Here is an 18,465-nt window from a genome sequence, read left to right on the forward strand (position 1 = left end):
ACTTTTAAATTAAAAATGGAAGCATGAAACAAATCCTGCAAGCAGCTCAAGCATATCTAACTTACAGTGAAACGGTAAATTAAACAATGAAGATAGCCACTAGGCAGCAGACACTAAAACAGCAGAAAAAAAGTTTAATTAAAAGGCTCCCTTGCAGCCTGAAAAAAAATTGCATTAACTTTATGGGCTGGATTGCTTTAAGCTGTGTTGTCTTTTTTTTTTTAGGGGTACTAAGAAAACCCAGGCTTCTTTAATGAATAAAATTGAGATGCTGTGTTTAGATGCAGTCTGAAATATTTCTTACTCAGCATTTTTAAAATGTGCGCAGCACTTTATCTCTAGATTTTATAGCCAACATCTGGAGGATACTAGATTTAGAAATGCTGTTCTAAACTTGCTTGGATTAGCAATACAGTATTTATTGCCATCTTGTCATTTCCCATCACCTGCTTCATGTGGTGAATAAGTCTTTTTGGATGATGAAAACACCGAAAATATTAACCACATTTTTCTTTTTCCATCCTTTCTCCAATACTCATTTTTTTTAAACAACGGGAAGTAAAGGATGGTTTAGAAGGCAGAAAAAATAAAAAAAATAATAATGTTCAAGATAAAATTTAACAACAGATAGTATGATAAGATAACCTTTATTGTCACTTTTTTCTGTGAACACACTCATTAAAATTTTTGATGCTCTCAAAAGTACATATACATACCAGAGGTGAAATGCTACCATTTCAGACCAGCTTCCCAAATCGGTAGTAAAAAATGCTACCGGTTACCAGTAGTAAAAAAATACTAAAAAAAGTTTTTAAAAAATTCCAATGATCGCGCGACACAGCTGATTGTTGCACAGCTGATCGTCGGAACTTTTTTTTTTTTTTTACCTTTTAAGCATTTCTTTACTACTGGTTCCGGTGAAGCAGTAGTAAAAAAGATGCTAAAAAAAGAAGAAAAAATTCCGACGATCAGCTATATTCAGCTATATCTACATATGCTATATCTTGTATATACATATACATACACATATATAATATGGATCTTCATACTATTATAGCATTTTAGCAGAGAGCCGTAAGGCACCAGGCTAGAAATCAGGAGACTGGGAATTTTAGTCCTGCCTTTAGGCATTAAAGCCAGCTGGATGACTTTGGGCCACTCATCAGGAGACTGGGAGTTCTAGTCCCACCTTAGGCATGATAGCCAACTGGGTGACTTTGAGCCAGTCACTCTCTCTCAGTCCAACTCACTCCACATGGTTGTTGTGAGGAAAATGGGAGGAGGAAGGTGAGTTGGACATGTTTGCTTCCTTAAGTTATTTGTAAAAAAAATAAAAAGCAGGAAAATAAATAAATAGATAAGTTCCTGTTAGTAATGCATTTGAACTGTTCAAAACTAAGATGCTTTGCTAATTTTTGTGATGCATGAAATATGTATGATCGATTTCCTTTAATTAATAGAAGAAAGCTGTAGAATGCAGCTCCTAAATCTAAAAGGAGAAGGCAAGCAGCAGAAGCAAGCCACAGCTCTACCTTTCTCTGAACCCCAGAATACACTCTCCAAGAGTCCTAAATAATGATACTAAAATTATTGACCTAATGCGTTCTGCCCCAGATAAAATATTTACCAGCTGTTTTCTTTTGATATCCCTATAAAAATTAACACATTAATATTGCAAAAAAAAAAAAAAAGTATCTCTATTGGAGATTTTTAGGAGACAGCTCTCCAAACAAAGTAATGCAATCCATTTAATTGGCAATAGACTTTAACTTTACTCATGACTATTTCAGACTGTTGGGCCTTGAATTTGTAATCCCCAGTCAATTAACTATCAGTGCGATTATTCGCATATTCCATTCACGTATCATTGCTCTGGGATTTTCAATTATGTTAAAATGCAATAAAAATCCCACCGGAATCAAAGCGTAGGGAAATGCATTGGCTTTAATTAACTCTTACCAATTTCGCAATGGTGTCAGCAAATGGATTTTGGATTCCTTGGGATGATCCTATCCTCATTCTAGCTTCAGAGCAACCAAACTTAATAGATAACACAACTACTTCAAAAAAAAAAAAATAGGCAAAAGAGGATCCTCAGCTATTTGAGTCAATCCATTATGGTTTGTATTTAATGGGTGATGTGGCCAAAACCTGCTCTCGTAAAGCAGAACCTGAGGTCAGGTCCTTTGTGCTCTCTGAGCTTGGTTGCTTTCTTGCCAATGTTTCATTACCCAAACTAGGTCTGGTGCAGTGGTGGGTTCCTCCCGGTTCGGTCCGGTTTGGCCGAGCTGGTAGGGTGATGATATGACCTCACCGAACCAGTTCTCCCACCCACCCACGTTATTCTTATCTTTTATTTGGTCCCACCCCCAATCTATTGCTGCCTCCTGAGTCCCAGCTGATGACTAGAGGGAAAAACAACTGTTTAAACTCTTGCCGTGGGGCTTCAAAGGGCCGTCCTACAGCTGATCAGTGTTAAAAGCAAACAAATGAGTCGGGTCGTAAGTGTGAGGACTGGTCGTAAGTGCGAGGAACTTCCAGAAATGACTCTGACCAGCTAGCCACTCCCACCTAGTCACATGACCTCCAAGCCACACCCACAAAATAAGCCACTCCCACAGAACCGGTAGTAAAAAAATTTAGAACCCACCCCTGGTCTGGTGGCATCAATGCCAGCAGTACTGACCTAGTTTGAGTAATGAAATGTTACTGGTGCTTCTAAACCATCCTTGTTGCCACTCAGGGTCAGTTCATCTTGCAAAGTTTGGTGGGCTCCCTTCATACCTTGGTGTGTCTGAGTGCTTGAAAAAAAGGTCTGTGAGAAACAGATGAATGGAACACAACAGAACAGTATTTCTCAACTTTGGGCTCTTTAAGATGGGTGGACTACAACTTCCAAAATTCTCTTGCCAGTGAAGCATCTTAAAAGAGCCCAAAGTTGGGAAATATTGCAATAGAAAATAAATCATTGGTTGCAATGGCTTCCTGTTTATATCCAATGTGCACTCCATGTAAAAGATGTGGCCAACCATGGAAGAAAGAAATGTTACTGTGAATAGAAGGTGGATGCTGCATTGAAGGGGAGGATTCATTGTCTCCATGGCACTTTTTCCATGTCTCCATCCTTCAAAGTGATGAGATGACAGATAGTTTTATGGCTGTTGTTAAGGATGAGGATGAGTTTGTGGGGGCAATAAGATGACTTTGTATAAAATATACAAAAGAATGAAGGCTATTGCTTAACGCATTGTAAGCCGCCCTGAGTCTCCGGAGAAAGGCGGCATATAAAAATAAATAAAAATAAAATAAAATAATAAATAAATAAATATTGTTGTGTTAACCAACCAGCAGAGCGTAGAGCACAGGGAAACAGTGCTGAGAGCAATGAATAAAATACATACAAACTGGTTTATCAAAGTTTTTTCTTTGTAGTGAAAAACAATCTCATAGTCTTTAATCAATCCAAGTCTTTGCCAGACAAATCAGTCCAGTGATACAAAAGTCTTCTTACCATACAAAACAGCAGTAGGTAATAAATAGCAGCACATTCACGCTGGTAACAGATCACGATGGTAGCATATCCACCCACTATGATAGCATCTCCACACACGATGGTAGCATATCATCACACGATGGTAGCATATAATCAATGACTACATTTCAGCTCCCTTCTTAAATACAGTTACAACAGAGCTTATCCAATCAGGATACAATGACTCAGTATTACAATGACTCAGCATTACAATGACTCAGCATTACTTCTTAAAGTCATAGAATACATATTCATGTTAAAGTCATAGAACACATATATTTTCCATATATTGCCTGGACAACCTATTAGGCTTACACCATATCCTAACAGCCATTATATTATTATTCTGTACTTCCCCCTCCCCTTCAAATTCATTGACTTAGAACAATTCTGACAGCAACAAAACTTTTCAATTTCAAGTCTTTACTAAACTGAAACCAAAAAGTCCTTGAAGGATTACTATTTTCCCTCTTTCCTTAAAATACATTCCAGATTTTTCTGGACTCTGGTCCCTACTGGCGAATTCAGAGGAAGAAAGTTGTATTGTTTCATTGATGCTCCAGCTGAAAATATGGATTTAGTCCAGAACATTCCAATCACTGGTTATAAATGCATTCCATCATGTATCCAACTTCCTTAGCCCACTCATTTCATGATTAGATTGCATGGCTGCTTGTCAAAAAGCCAGGCGCTCTTGGCCAACCGGCAAACATACTGACAACTTCAAATTGACAATAAAGGATCTGCTTGTGCCATATGCATAGCAAAGGATTTGTTTCAATTTAGCTTGAGGGGTGTTCAGCACTGCCTTATTGCCATGCATTAATCTCAATTTGATATCAGTTTAATGTCCAGCTGATGTCCACTTTCCGTGTTACAGTGCTAAGAATAGATGCTGCTTCTTTTAGTTCTTCCCAAATTGAGCAGGAATCATATTTTACCACCTGAAGATTAATCTAACAAAGCAGCTATGAGCAGGGTAGTTTTATTACTTCTGGAATTCATGAAAAGATACGAAGAGAAAATATATCTAAAAAACAAAAAAAAAATTGTATGGAATCTATTTAGAATGGCTTAAGATCCAATGCAGCCATATCATGTGCAGAATTCCATAGCAAAGGGTATATTATCTAGTCTTTCCATTACAAATAGAAAGAAATTAGCTGAAAGGATCCATTTGATTTAGATGTATTTAAGAATTTTTGTACCCACTACTAATATTTGGCATGGGGGAAAGATATTGGCATGTGAATGTGTTGGTAGTTAAAAATATTCAAAAGTTTAAAATTCTAGAGTTTTTCAATCCTGGCAACAGTAGGTACAAGCCAAGGGTGGGTTCTACATTTTTTTTACTACTGGTTCTGTGGGCGTGGCTTATTTTGTGGGCATGGCTTGATGGTCATGAGACAGTTCTTTAGGATTTAGCAGAGGTCTACCAAGCTTTTAAGTGCTTGCAGAGCTGTACCAGTCTACCCATTTATTTTTGCAGGCACCGGTCTACTCATATATTTTTGCAGGCACTGGTCTACCCATTTATTTTTGCAGGCACCGGTCTACTCATTTGTTTTTGGAGGCACCAGTCTATCACCAAACTGCCTTTTACCACTGATCAGCTGTAGGGCGGCCCTTTGAAGCCCCATAGCAAGAGTTTAAACAGTTTATTTCCTTATAGCCCATCAGCTGGGACTCAGGAGGCAGCAATGGATTGGGGGTGGGGCCAAATAAAAGGTAAGAATAACACGTGGGGGGTGGGGGGGAAGAACTAGTTTGGTGACGTCATATCGTCACCACTACCGGCTCGGCAGAACCGGGAGGAACCCACACTGGTACAAGCTTCCTAATTTATGCACGTGTTTGCCCATTATGTGACACCTAGCATGATTTACAATAGAGGCTTTCCTGGGAAACTGTTATATAAGAAAATAAATCAATATGGACCTAATTAAAAGAATCATATGCATTGCAAAATTCTGATTAAGAATTAGGCGGTCTGTGATAATCCACTTTGGTCTGCAAATGTTATACATTAGATTATTCCTAGAGGGATTTGAAGATCTCTTCGCAAATACCAGAAGAAGTAGTTAATAGGCCTGGCTTTGCAAAGTCCACTTTTCCCTGGCAATTAAATTACATCTTGTCTTTGTAAGAAAAAAAAAGGGGGTACCTGGTGCATAGTTTGGGATTCTAGTTATCTGTGAAGACATTTGTTACAAATTTTTTTTTTCTAAAACAATAAAAGCCTTGAGTCTTGAGGAATTATTTTCTGTCTTGAAAACACATTCAGTAGACATATTACAACTATTAAAATAGATATTGATAAGTGTTTGAAGGAGGGTGAGGGTGTTAAATATAAGAAGACATAAGTAATGCTATGTGGGTTTTAGTAAACTCTGAGAAGTCTATGATCTTTATTTCAATGTCCTTGTTTTTGAAAATGTTCTAAATTATACAAGTAGAAGGAAGTAAGAAAATCAATGTAGGTTTAAAACAAAGGAATACATAACCTATGTTGATGTCACTATTTACTACTTTCATCAATGGAATTGATCTCACCAATTCTTCAGCCAACAGTAGCTCACAACCTTGAGCAAGAATGGAGGCAGATATGGCAAGATAATTGAAAGCTTCTGATCAGGGCTTCTAGAGTCTTGCATAGACACTTGCTCTTTAAATTAGTGTCCCTCTAGACAGCAAAACTATACCACTCTCTGGATAAAAACAGCATAGTTTTTAGAGATGCTGGCCAAAAATAAATAAATTAAATAAATACTTTATTTGTTTATTCTCATGAGTGGTTCAAGGCATTCTCTTACCCAATGAGCAAGGTAGACGGTATCCAATAGATGATGATGGCCATTATGATGATACCACTGGCATTGACAAAATGTCCCTCAGTCAATTGCAAAAGGCAGCTTTAGTTAGAACAGCTTGCATCCTTATTTCTTGTCCAACCCTATTCATTATTATTCTGTTATACTGGATAGAGAATATCAGTTCGATGGACAAATTGAAAATATACATATGCCTGGAACAAACTTAAATGGATTGATTTCTGACTAGATTGTCAAAATTAAATTCTTATATACAGCATTTAAAAAAAACCCTCAGTTATCTTTAGAAGATTAAATCTGATAGATTAACACAGAATTTTTGCAGATTTCATTTTCTTGTATTTTATGTACCATGTTTTGTGGAATTTATGCTTTCTATTTGGTATCCTTTAGTTTAAAAAAAAAGATAATAAAACTAAACTTTACAATCTTACAACAGAATCTTATGCATGACACTAATCTGGAACCAACATTTTCCTTCTGCAGTATATATAGCCAGGTATTTCTATTGGTCCTAATAGATAATTTTTAGCAATGCAAATTACTCTTGCAGAGAGTTGGATTTAAAATAAGCTTATTGTGAGAGGAGTGTACTACACTTCAATTGTTTGCACTATTGTCAGATCTTTAAAGTAAACCTTTAAAGTGATGTGCTGTTTGAACATGTTGAAGTATGTTTTAATCAACTTGTGATAGGGACTTGTTACTTTTCTGTAGCTAAGGGGGAAAAACCTATGTTATTCATAGCTGTATGTAAGATAAATGCGGAATGGGAATGGACTATGATCATAGCTTTAATATGGCACAAATTTTGATTCTTTCATCGAAAAGCAGCCCTTTATTTGTTCTACTTTGTGTTCTCTATCTTGCTACTTGCTGGTTGCTAAGCAACTGCAAGACCATAAATACTGTTTGCATAAAGCACCAAGTTTATTTTATATGCCTCAAAAAACAGTAATTGGCAACCTTATGAACAGTAGCTCTGTGTTCAGATGGACTTCATCCTAATTGTAGAGGATGCTATGTCATTCTGACTCGCATTCAGAAAATACGGACATTCTGTCATACATACATTCTGTCAGTATTTAGCCAAGCAAGGATTTCTACCCCCAAATGATCCAAACTAAATCACAACAAAAGTACTTTTTTCAGTCATTGTATTCCTTTCCATTTATTCTGTGATGTCTTACCAGGGACAGGATTGGAGTACTATAGTGCTGCTTTATGGGAAATGGGCACCCCCTCCCCACCCATATATTCATTGTATGTATGTGTCTTTTTCTTCTCAGTTTTTGATCAGGAAGTAGCACCGACATTATTGAAGGAGGACACCCAAAATCCTTCCAATATGACATATATTCAACTATATAGAGTCTAATTATATTGATGATATCTATATAATAGAATAAGGTAATGGTAAAGTCCAGTCGTGTCTGGGGGACAGTGCCAGCACCCTCTGAAAACATTTCCATGGTCATGTGGCCAGCATGGCTATATGCCAAAGGTGTACAGCACACTTTTACTTTCCCACTGAAGTGGTTCCTATTTATCTATTCTCATTTGCATGCTTTCGAACTGCTAGGTGGGCAGGAGCTAAGGCAAGGAACAGGGGCTCACCGTGGTGTGTGGAGCTTGGGTCTTGAACCTGGGCTGTTGGCTTTCCAGCTGATAAGCTCAGCATCTTTAACCTCTTAACTATCACGCCCCCACATAATAGAATATAGAAGACTTAATTGCAAGAGCACTCTTAGCCAAATTCAATTATTCTAACACTTAAAAAACATTTTCAGTAAAAACAAATAAAAGCAGACAAAACATTTCTGATTTTTAAATCAGTCTCTTAATAAAGAAATCAAACCAGTATTCTATTTCCTCCCTCCCCTCAACCATTTCAGTGAAATTTTACAATGCCAGCATATACACATTCATGCTGCTCCAAGTAAGTACACTTAGCCGGCATAGAATTTGGGTGCTTCCAAGCTTCAGTTTGCTAGCAGAGAGGGAGTCAATTAGTTAGAGCAGGGGTCCCCACCCCTGGGCCATCCCTGGGTCACGGCCTCTTTGGAACTGGGCTGTGTGAGCGGTGGGCCAGTACACACACAGCTCAACTTGCGTGAGTGGGAGCCAGTGTGCATGCAGACATGTGTACAGCTCAACATGCACAAGTCTATTTGCATGTGCATGTGTGTGTGTTGACCTGCACACAGAAATTGAGTGCATGAATATGTGTGCACTTGTCCACTGCTCATGTGGCCCTGTTCCCCTCTTTCCTCCCCCACCGGGCTGCCAAGCCTCAAAGGTTGGGGACCGATGAGTTAGAGAATAGTCAGTTCATGTCTATAGAAAACTGCAAACAATAGTGCTGGGTTAATTCGCAGAAAATCTTGTAATTCAGGTTCCAAAAGAAAAAAATGGTAGCTTTGAATTCAGTTTCCGTTCAGCAGTTAAGGGCCCAGAACTAAGACTCAGACTGAAAAAAACGCCCAGGGCAATTGAACTTTTGATAGAATATAATTCTTTATTGGCCAAATGTGATTGGACCCACAAGGAATTTGTCTTTAGTGCATATGCTCTCAGTGTGCATAAAAAGACAAGATACATTCTTCAAGAATCATAAGGTACAACACATACTGATAGTCATAGGGTACAAATAAGCAATCAGGAAACTATCAATAACAATATAAATCGTAAGGATACAAGCAACAAAGTTACAATCATGCAGTCATAAGTGGGAGGAGAAGGGTGATAGGAACAATGAGAAGACTAAGAGTACTAGTAATGCAGCCTTAGTGAATAGTTTGACAGTGTTGAGGGAATTATTTGTTTAGCAGAATGATGGCATTTGGGAAAAAAACTGTTCTTGTTCTTGTGTTCTTGTCTTGGTGTGTAGTGCTCTATAGCATCATTTTGAGGGTAGGAGTTAAAACAATTCATGTCCAGGATGCGAGGGGTCTGTAAATATTTTCACAGCCCTCTTTTTGACTCATGCAGTATACAGGTCCTCAATGGAAGGCAGATTGGTGGTAATTGTTTTTTCTGCAGTTCTAATTATCTTCTGGAGTCTGTGTCTGTCTTGTTGGGTTGCAGAACCAACAAGAGGTGCAGATGACAGACTCAATAGTTCCTCTGTAGGACTGTATCAGCAGCTCTTTGGGCAGTTTGAACTTCCTGAGTTGGTGCAGAAAGAACGTTCCTTGTTGTGCTTTTTTGATGACGTTTTTGATGTTAGCTGTCCATTTTAGGTCTTGAGATATGATAGAACCTAGAAATTTGAAGGTCTCTACTATTGATACCACCATTTCTATGGTTTTGAGTGTGTTCAGTTCCAGATTGTTCTGGGCGCACCACAAGGCTAGCTGTTCAACCTCCCATCTGTATGCGGATTCATCATTGTCTCGAATGAGACCAATCACTATTGTATCATCTGCAAACTTCAGTAGTTTAACAGATGGATCGTTTGAAATGCAGTCATTGATATATAGAGAAGAGAAGTGGAGAAAGCGCTCAGCCCTGGGAGGCCCCTGTGCTAATTGTACAGGTATCTGATGTGATTCTGCTTAGCTTCACCTGCTGCTTCCTGTCTGTTAGGAAGCTTGTGATCCACTTACAAGTGTGTTCAGGTACCGCTAGCTGATTTAGTTTAGTTAGAAGCATATCTGGTATGATGGTATTGAATGCTGAACTACAAAGATGACCCTTGCGTAGGTCTTTGGAGATTCAAGATGTTGTAGGATGTAGTGCAGAGCCATATTAACAGCATCATCTGTCAATCTATTTGCTCGGTATGCAAATTGCAGTTGGTCTAACAGCGGATCGGTGATGGTTTTCAGGTGGACATCACTAGCCTTTCAAAGGTTTTCATAACTACAGATGTTGATTTTTGATGATCTAGATCAGTATATCTCAACTATGGTGTCTGGTGAATTCTGGGAGTTGAAGTCCATACATCTTCACCTTATCAAGTTGAGAAACACTGACCAAGACATTTCTTTCCATTTGGGAGGATTTGGCTGCTTGTGTTCTGGAAAATTTCCCCTAGGGCCAGGTTTGTGGTGCTATAAAAATACACATCCCTAGACTTTTTTTTGAAACGAATCCCTTCAATACTTCCTCTACTGCTGTGATGGCGAACCTATGGCACGCGTGCCACAGGTGGCACGTGGAGCCATACCGATGGGCACGTGAGCTCAGCTCCGGTGCACATGCGTGCGCCAGCTAGCTGATTTTCGGGCCTTCTGGGCCCACTAGAAGTTGGCAAACAGGCCGTTTCCGGCCTCCGGAGGGCCTCCGGGGAGTGGGGGTGGGGAAGGCCGTTTTCACCCTCCCCAGGCTCCTAGAAAGGCTCTGGAGCCTGGGGAGGGCGAAAAATGGGCCTACCGGGCCCACCAGGCCATCACGTGCCAAAAACGGGAGTAGCGCAGGGGGGTCACACACACATGCGCGGGGCAGGGCACATAGAATTATGGGCACACACGCGCGCGCCCCCCCCGCACTCCCCCCATTTTTGGCACACGATGGCAAAAAGGTTAGCCATCACTGCTCTACTGGATCTCTGTACATAACTTAAGAATTACATTCTGATTTTCTTCAATAGAGAAAGGAAAAAGGAATACTGCTATATGAATGTCTGTATTTACTACTGTTGCTGTTCTGATTCCTGGAGCATCTTAATCTGAGTAGATGCTGACCTGGGAGAAATTTACAAATTAAACCTTTGCAGACACAAGTTTGGAAGAGATTGCAATGTTTCTTTAGTTATTTAAACATTTCTATAGACACCCATCTCACAATATAGTGATTCGAGGTGGCATTCCTGTAGTCTGACTCTTGAATCTTGTCTATATGCTATTTATCAGTTTAAGTAAGGGAACTAAGAAGATAAAATCTAATGAGAACAATAAGTTGATTTTTACTTAATATTTTTACTTGAAACAATACTTAAAACTTTACTTAAAATTGTTCTTAATAATGGCACCAAACCAAAGCTTTCAAAATGTTTAATATTTCATTTTAAAACATCCATTTACTAGGGTATTTATACATTACCATTTATGTGAGTTTATATTTGTTATTCTTTTAGAGCTTACTGTGCTGAAAAGAGAATACCTGTATGAATAGAATTTCATAGACACAATTCAATCATGTAGCTCTATGGTGGATGTCTGAACACAGATAAATTTATTAAAATAGAAAACTGCAATCCCATGTCCCAACATTAAAGATTGTTTTGTCCTAATGTGCAGAGTACAGATGTTAATATTAGCAATACAATTTCTCTTTTGTTATTTAATGTCATTTGTTCTACAGGCCGTCACTTGAGCAAAATATGGAACAGTATTAGTTTATTGATCTTTTATGGATTCACCTTTTGGGACCAAGCTTTGCAGAGTTGAAAGTCAGTGTAGTAGCTTGCTTAAAATACGGGTAATCCTCAATTTATGACTGTAACGGAGCCTGGAATTTCCATCGTAAATCATGATGGTCATATGTTGAGGCACCGATGCGGCCAATCTGATTTTATGAATTTTTGCAGTGGTAATTAAGCAAGTGCTGCTGTTGTAAAGCTAATGTGGTTATGCAAAATACAGGTTATTAAACAAATCCATTCATTCCTATTTGTGTTTTTTTTCTTCTTTTTTTTTGCCAGAAATTGTTAGAAAATTTCATAAGTGGAGTTCATGTGACTGAAGAATGCTGCAACTGATCATAAAGATGAACTGGTTGCCATCTATCTAAAATGCAGTCATGTGGCTGTATGTGTGCCACCATCGGAATTCAGGACCTGAGTGCTAGGTAGCTTTTCAGGGGTTTGTTGTAACTTCAAACGACTGTTAAGTGATTGGTCATTATGCGAGAACTACCGTGTTTCCCCAAAAATAAGACCCTGTCTTATATTTTTTTGAACCCTGAGCCATGAGCTCAGAAGCCCGATTGGGCTTATTATCAGGGGACATCTTATTTTGGGGAAAACAGAGTACCTGTACTAGATTTGCACATGTAGTTGTTAAGTGAATCACACTGTCATTAAGTGAATCTAGCTTGCCATATCGATTCCTTGTTGGAAGCCGGCTGGGAAGGTCACAAATGGTGATCACATGACCCGGATTGGCTGCAACCATCATAAACATATGCAGCTTGTCAAGCACCTAATTTTGATCACTTGGCTATGGGGATGTTCTAATGGTTGTAAGTGTGAGAACTGCCCACTTTTTTTCAGTGCAGTTTTAACTCTGAATGGTTCTTAAATGAATGGTTGTAAGTCAAAGGTTAGCTGTAAATCAATCTCAAATGGTCATGGAAGGACCTGGCAGCTGCTGAAATCCAGCTGCCTAGCAACATGACCAAGCACTCCTTGGTGAAGTGATGCATGCTCTCTCTGAAGAGGAGAAGTAAAGCATTTCCTTTAAATTTCCTTTGCTATGGGCTAGGAATGAATCAAAGGCAATGCCCTGAACACATGGCAGGAAAAAGCAGTTTGGAGGGACTGTTCATGCCAGGATAAAGTAAATAAATAAAGTAAAAAGTCCATCAAGTGCTTTTTAAGGTCCTATAATTTTAAAAGAAACCCGTCGCATGATATAGTTATTAATTATCACTTGAGCATATCAAAGATTTGCTGGGAACTAATCTTATAGTTTGTTTTTCAATAGATATATGTGTGCAGAGAGTATACACCCACCAATATAATCAGCAACATTTTTTTTCTACTTTCTTCTACAGGGTTACATAGCATCACACAGGGCCTAGAAAAAATAAATGTTGGGCCATTTTCATACATCCAATTAACGGGAGCTTAACTTTTAATTCTAACTTCATATCTTATTCTATTATAAGGTTCTGTCCAGCTGTATGAACAAGTCAGATATCTGAACCGTATCGTACCGTACAAAATTCATTTATTAGGTCAATGACAAAAGGACGCAAATGTGTTTTAACATCTTAAATAGAAGGTTAGGGATTGGTAAGATTATTCTTTTAAGAATGAAAGACATAAAAAGCCTGCTATTTCAAGAAAATTCCTAATATTTAAAAAAAAAATATTCTATAAAAGCACACAAATATCCTCGTTTTCATTATCCATGGATTTCTCCTGCCAGCCAAAATCACAAGGTTTTCTTTCTATTTACACATATGTTTGAATAACATGTTGATACTATTCTTTTCAAGAACATGTTAAATGTAATTTTTTAAAATTTTATTTATTTATTTATTTGTTTTTATCCTGCCTTTATTTTTTTTTATAAATAACTCAAGGTGTCGAAAATCCCTAATATTTTTCCTTCTCCTATTTTCCCCACATTGACAACCTTGTGAGGTAGGTTGGGGTGAGAGAAAGTGATTGGCCCAACATCACCTAGCTGGCTTTCATGCCTAAGGCCAGACTAGAACTCACAAATCTACTGGTTACTATCTGGTACCTTGCGCACTAGACCAAACTGGCTGCTTTTTTTGCAATCTCATAATGGGTCTACCAAGTAAATATGATGGTTAACTTTTTTAAAAAAAATTTCCCATGAATTAATTATTTTACATCTGGATGACATAAGCATACTGTAAATTGTTTATTACTCATACCTCTCATACACATGCACAAATTCCCAAATTCTTAATTGCTAGGAAGACTTTTCTCTGTGTACAGAAAGGAAGGAAGGTGTATTTTGTTAACCAGGTAACTATGGACTTCCCTAACTAGGTCATTGCTTCATCTCTTCACCATCCTAGAGCAATTAAGCCGGGGGGGGGGGTGGGGAGGTGGCAGGGGTGGGGGTGGCGGACAATTGATACTTTTAAAAAACCTTTTTCATCTCTGATTATTTTACAGGTGATACACATTTAAACAGGAAAGACTAGCATTTCTGTATTTTTGCAACCCTCTTTCTTCCTATCAGTGGAAGAGTTTCTTTAGCCACATGGAATGTAGTACAAGGAAGTTTAGTGTCTAAAATGGCATTGATCTTCAACATGAATTGATTTGCGTTGGAAACTGCAATTAAGAAAACCCCTGAAATTGCCGGATTCTAGGAAGAACTTTGTAAGCAAAAACAACTATTTAAAATAGTACAGAAAGCAAATTCAATGATGAGCTAGGGATAGATAAGATATTTAAAAAACAAAATTCTCAGAGAATAAAGTAGTATCTAACCCTCAAGAGATCTGATTTAAAATGAAGCATGTGGGAGAGTTTTTCCACATTTACAGGTTGAAAGTACCTCAGAGCCTTATTTCAGACTTCCACAGTTCCCAGAGGCTGAAACAAAAGCACTCTTTTATTTCTCTAGAAAATTGAGCTTCTGCAGCTTTGCAAGTTGCAGATGACACCCTTAGGTGTATGAACCATTTTTCCCCCAGATATTTCTTTAAGGTTCAATTACATTATCGGTGAGAAAAGCCTAATTCTTCTCTTCTGCCTTTTGTTTACTACATTTTCATCCCACCTCCTTTTGGAAATTCAGGCTTTAAGAAAATAAATCTCTTTTAGTGAGAAGAGTTGCCGTCCACCCGACCCCTACAAAAATTAAGCCAGACAAGAATGGAATGTCATTCTGCACTGTACCACATTATATTTATTTATTTTATTTATTTATTTTAGGATACACACACACACACACACACGCACACACAGGACTTGTGGACTTCAACTCCCAGAATTCTTCAGCCAGACATTCTGGTTGGGGAATTCTGGTAGTTGAAATATACCAGTCTTAAAATTGCCAAGCTTGGAGATTGCTGATCTAGAAACTGACCCAGATTAACAATGGCCTAGTCTTAATATAGGCACAAGTGAAATTCTATCAGTGATAACTGAATTCCACTCCAAGTGGTCTAACTCTAGAACCCATATGTGTCCTTTTCTTTTCTTTTTTTCTTTTTTTCTGGCCCTTCCTCATTGGCTGGGTTCATATCTTGTGCTGATATGTTTTAACTATAGTTTGTTGAAGTAGTGGCTCATAAACCACTCATTTGGTCATAAGCCACAGTTTGTGAACCCCATGGCTCAATTCACAGAAGATAGTAAATCCTTGTGAAGTAAACCAGATTATAATTTAGTATTATAGCTAGTCGTTCACCCCAATTACAGTATTTCCTGTATACAGAGAACTTGGTCATTCAACTTGATGCAGAAGGAGTATGTATGAATTAATTTTCATTTTCACTTAGCCCCCCGATCTTCAGTTTCCTTAACAAAAAATCTTGCCATTAACTTGCTGGTTCTTAACACACACGTTTGAAATTTATTAAGCCTTTCCTATCCCCCATTCCTCCCCACCCCCCAAACAAATCCTAATGTGTAGTATTTTACAATCAGCCCAGATTCATCACTTTATGTTCTAGTACAGGGGTGTCAAACTCTAGTGCAAGGATGCTTAGAACTGGCCTGCGGGGCCATCCTGCAAACAGCGAAGGACTGGCCTGCCAGCGAAAACAGAGCTGCCAGTGAAACAGAGCTCGTGAGGGCTGCATGTGGTCCTCCTAAACTCTGTTTTCGCTGGCAGAGCACTTGGGCCATCACAGGCACCCTTGACACAAGTGACATCGAGCTGGCCATGCCCCCCTGGCCACGCCCCCACCCCCACCCTGCCAAGGTCAAATACAACCCTGATGTGGCCCTCAATGAATTCCAGTTTGACACCCCTGTTGTAGTATATCTGCATTTCAGAAATGGTACATCTAGTCAAGCATTTTCCTCCAATAAGATCCTTGCTAACAAGAACATCCAGTCTGCCTTCAATAGAGAGTATATGCAGGCAGTCGAATAAATCAAATAAATTGACTCTGTGATGAGGCTTGCCAGAAGGATTACAGTTCTCCTCACCAATTTCCAGTCATCATAAGAACACTGCTTTAAAAAACAAAAACAAAAACAAAATAAAGCTGACTGTGCCTAGATTTTTTTTTTCCAATTTGCAATAAGAAGGAAGTATTAATAAAATGCAACTAATGAGAGTTTCCTATTGCCAGTTGAGTGTGGATTTGTCTCCTCTCCCAATTTAAGCTATGTTTAATAGGTTATAAATACAACTTTGGGAACTACTTAATTATAAAAGGCTTTACATTTAGAGAAAGAAATGTGGCAATGTCTGCATTATAATGGTTTGGTTTGAACAATTGGCAGATATGCTAGGAAATCCTTCTCTTTTAACAGGCCTACTGGATTCCCACAGCTTTAATATCTACTCATTAGAGTTGCAGATTTAAACTCAGTAGAAAATGGTAATTTATTAGGCCATAGTTTTAACCTGCAAATCCTTTTTTTAATTAAATCTTTTATGTTAGGATTTGGAAATTCCCACAAGCATTTGACAGCATTTCAAGTTAATATTTAAAGTCAGAAATCTATTCATAGGTATTTGGGACATAATAAAAAGTTGCCTGAAATAATCTTTGTTGTGGGCATAACAGCAAGTGTTAGGAATATATTTATGCCAAAACTGCGTCTGAGTCCAAGCATTGTGCACAAAATGCCTCCCCCAACCTTTTCTCTTTGCAGACATTTTATTCATTACGAAACAGATTGATTTTATGCCTCAATGTAATTCTGAGCTTTGGCATATCTATATTTGAGGGATTAATGAGCTCAGCAAGATGGATAGAAAAAAAAACCCTGCTTGTCATAAATCAAGGTTACTTGTTGTAGAATTGCCTATTTAATCAGCAGCATGCCCCCATATGGTTCAGTAGGATATACTAATCAAATTGGGAATAAACATGTTCTATGTTGAATCTTAGAATTTAGTCATAAAAGAACCAAAGGAAACTGAAACATTTCCTGTTGATCTAATTTAGGGATTTTTGCGCTCTAACGTTCACTCATGTCATGCAGGGGGAAAAAAATTGGGATATTTCAGAATTGTTTCTTTTTAAAAAAATGTTCACACAACTCTCCAATGTATTCAGTAGAAGAGAATATCTGTAGCTCAGGGATGAACTGTGTAGTGCTTAGTGCTCTCTGAGCTTACATGTTTGCTTGCAGATGTTTCATTACTCACCTAGGAAATATCATCAGTGCCTCCAATGGATGTTGAACATTGGCTCTCTAGTGTACCTTTTGGACCTGGGACTAGACCTCAACAAAACATTGTGGCTAAATAGACATTTGGATGCTGTTTCCCAATTCAGTTCCCTGGCACTCCCAGGCAACATACAAAATGCTAAAATAGTGGATAGTACAGAATGAAGCAGCTCAAGTAGCTATAGACAAATCCTAAACTGGTCATAGTTTGAAAGTTGCATTGATGCCTAGTTGGCTTCCAACTTAAGTTGCTGTTGTAAACTTTAATGCTCTTCATGGTTTAAGGTCTGGATAACTGTGGAATTGCCTCCTCCCACTAACACCTCTCACTCAGTAAGGTCTAGTAGAGTGGACTCTTCACCTGTCCCTGCAATCAGAGATGTCCACCTACATGCTTCAATAGTGTCCTGTCACATTTAAGTGCTATTGTCCTTTCTGGTCTTCAAAACATCTATGAAGACTTGTCTTTTTCACCAAGCCTTGAGGGAAAGGCTGCTTTGGTTATACTCTGGATAAGTAGCCATTTTTAATTGTCAAAATCATTCTGTATACTGCAACTTAATAATACATGATTTTGGTTTTAAGATTTAATTTGATTCTTATCTATTTATTTTAAGGCAAATTTCAGATTTGAGAAGTTGTACACCACTCAATTGATTGGAGAAGGCCTGTAATTTTTTTAAAAATGTAATAAATAAAGACATTATCAAACATTTTATTTTATACATATTTTAAATATGCATTTTAAATATATATATATATTTAATAATATATTTAAGGCTTTTATTTTATTTCCCAATGTGGAAGTCAATAACAAAAAAAAATAAAAATCTTTAAATTCCAGCTGCTCCAGGAACAAAATATTTCCCATTAGCAATATTAATGATCCCATCAAGACAAATGATTTTTTTCCCCTGTAACCATTATTTATTTATTTAATCAAACTCACATTCCACTACTATCTAATCTATCTTGGCTGCTTCCAAGATTTACACTATAATAACAATTTAAACATTCGCTGTAAATGCTAACATAAGTGGCAAGGAAAAAATAAAATAAAATAAGGAGGCTTTGATGTTTAGAATTTAAGT

The 18,465-nt window shown here is 37.9% G+C and overlaps 1 protein-coding gene across 1 annotated transcript in view; it reads left to right on the forward strand.

The window, feature by feature from the left end:
* The window catches only part of CSMD1 (CUB and Sushi multiple domains 1), a 1,157,523-nt gene that overhangs the window by 259,272 nt on the left and 879,786 nt on the right, over positions 1-18,465 (forward strand). The window lies entirely within an intron of this gene.

The sequence above is a fragment of the Pituophis catenifer genome, unplaced genomic scaffold (genome assembly GCF_029215685.1).
Source record: "Pituophis catenifer annectens isolate HBS135680 unplaced genomic scaffold, rPitCat1.0.hap2 SCAF_1, whole genome shotgun sequence".
In the NCBI taxonomy this organism is placed as follows: domain Eukaryota; kingdom Metazoa; phylum Chordata; class Lepidosauria; order Squamata; family Colubridae; genus Pituophis; species Pituophis catenifer.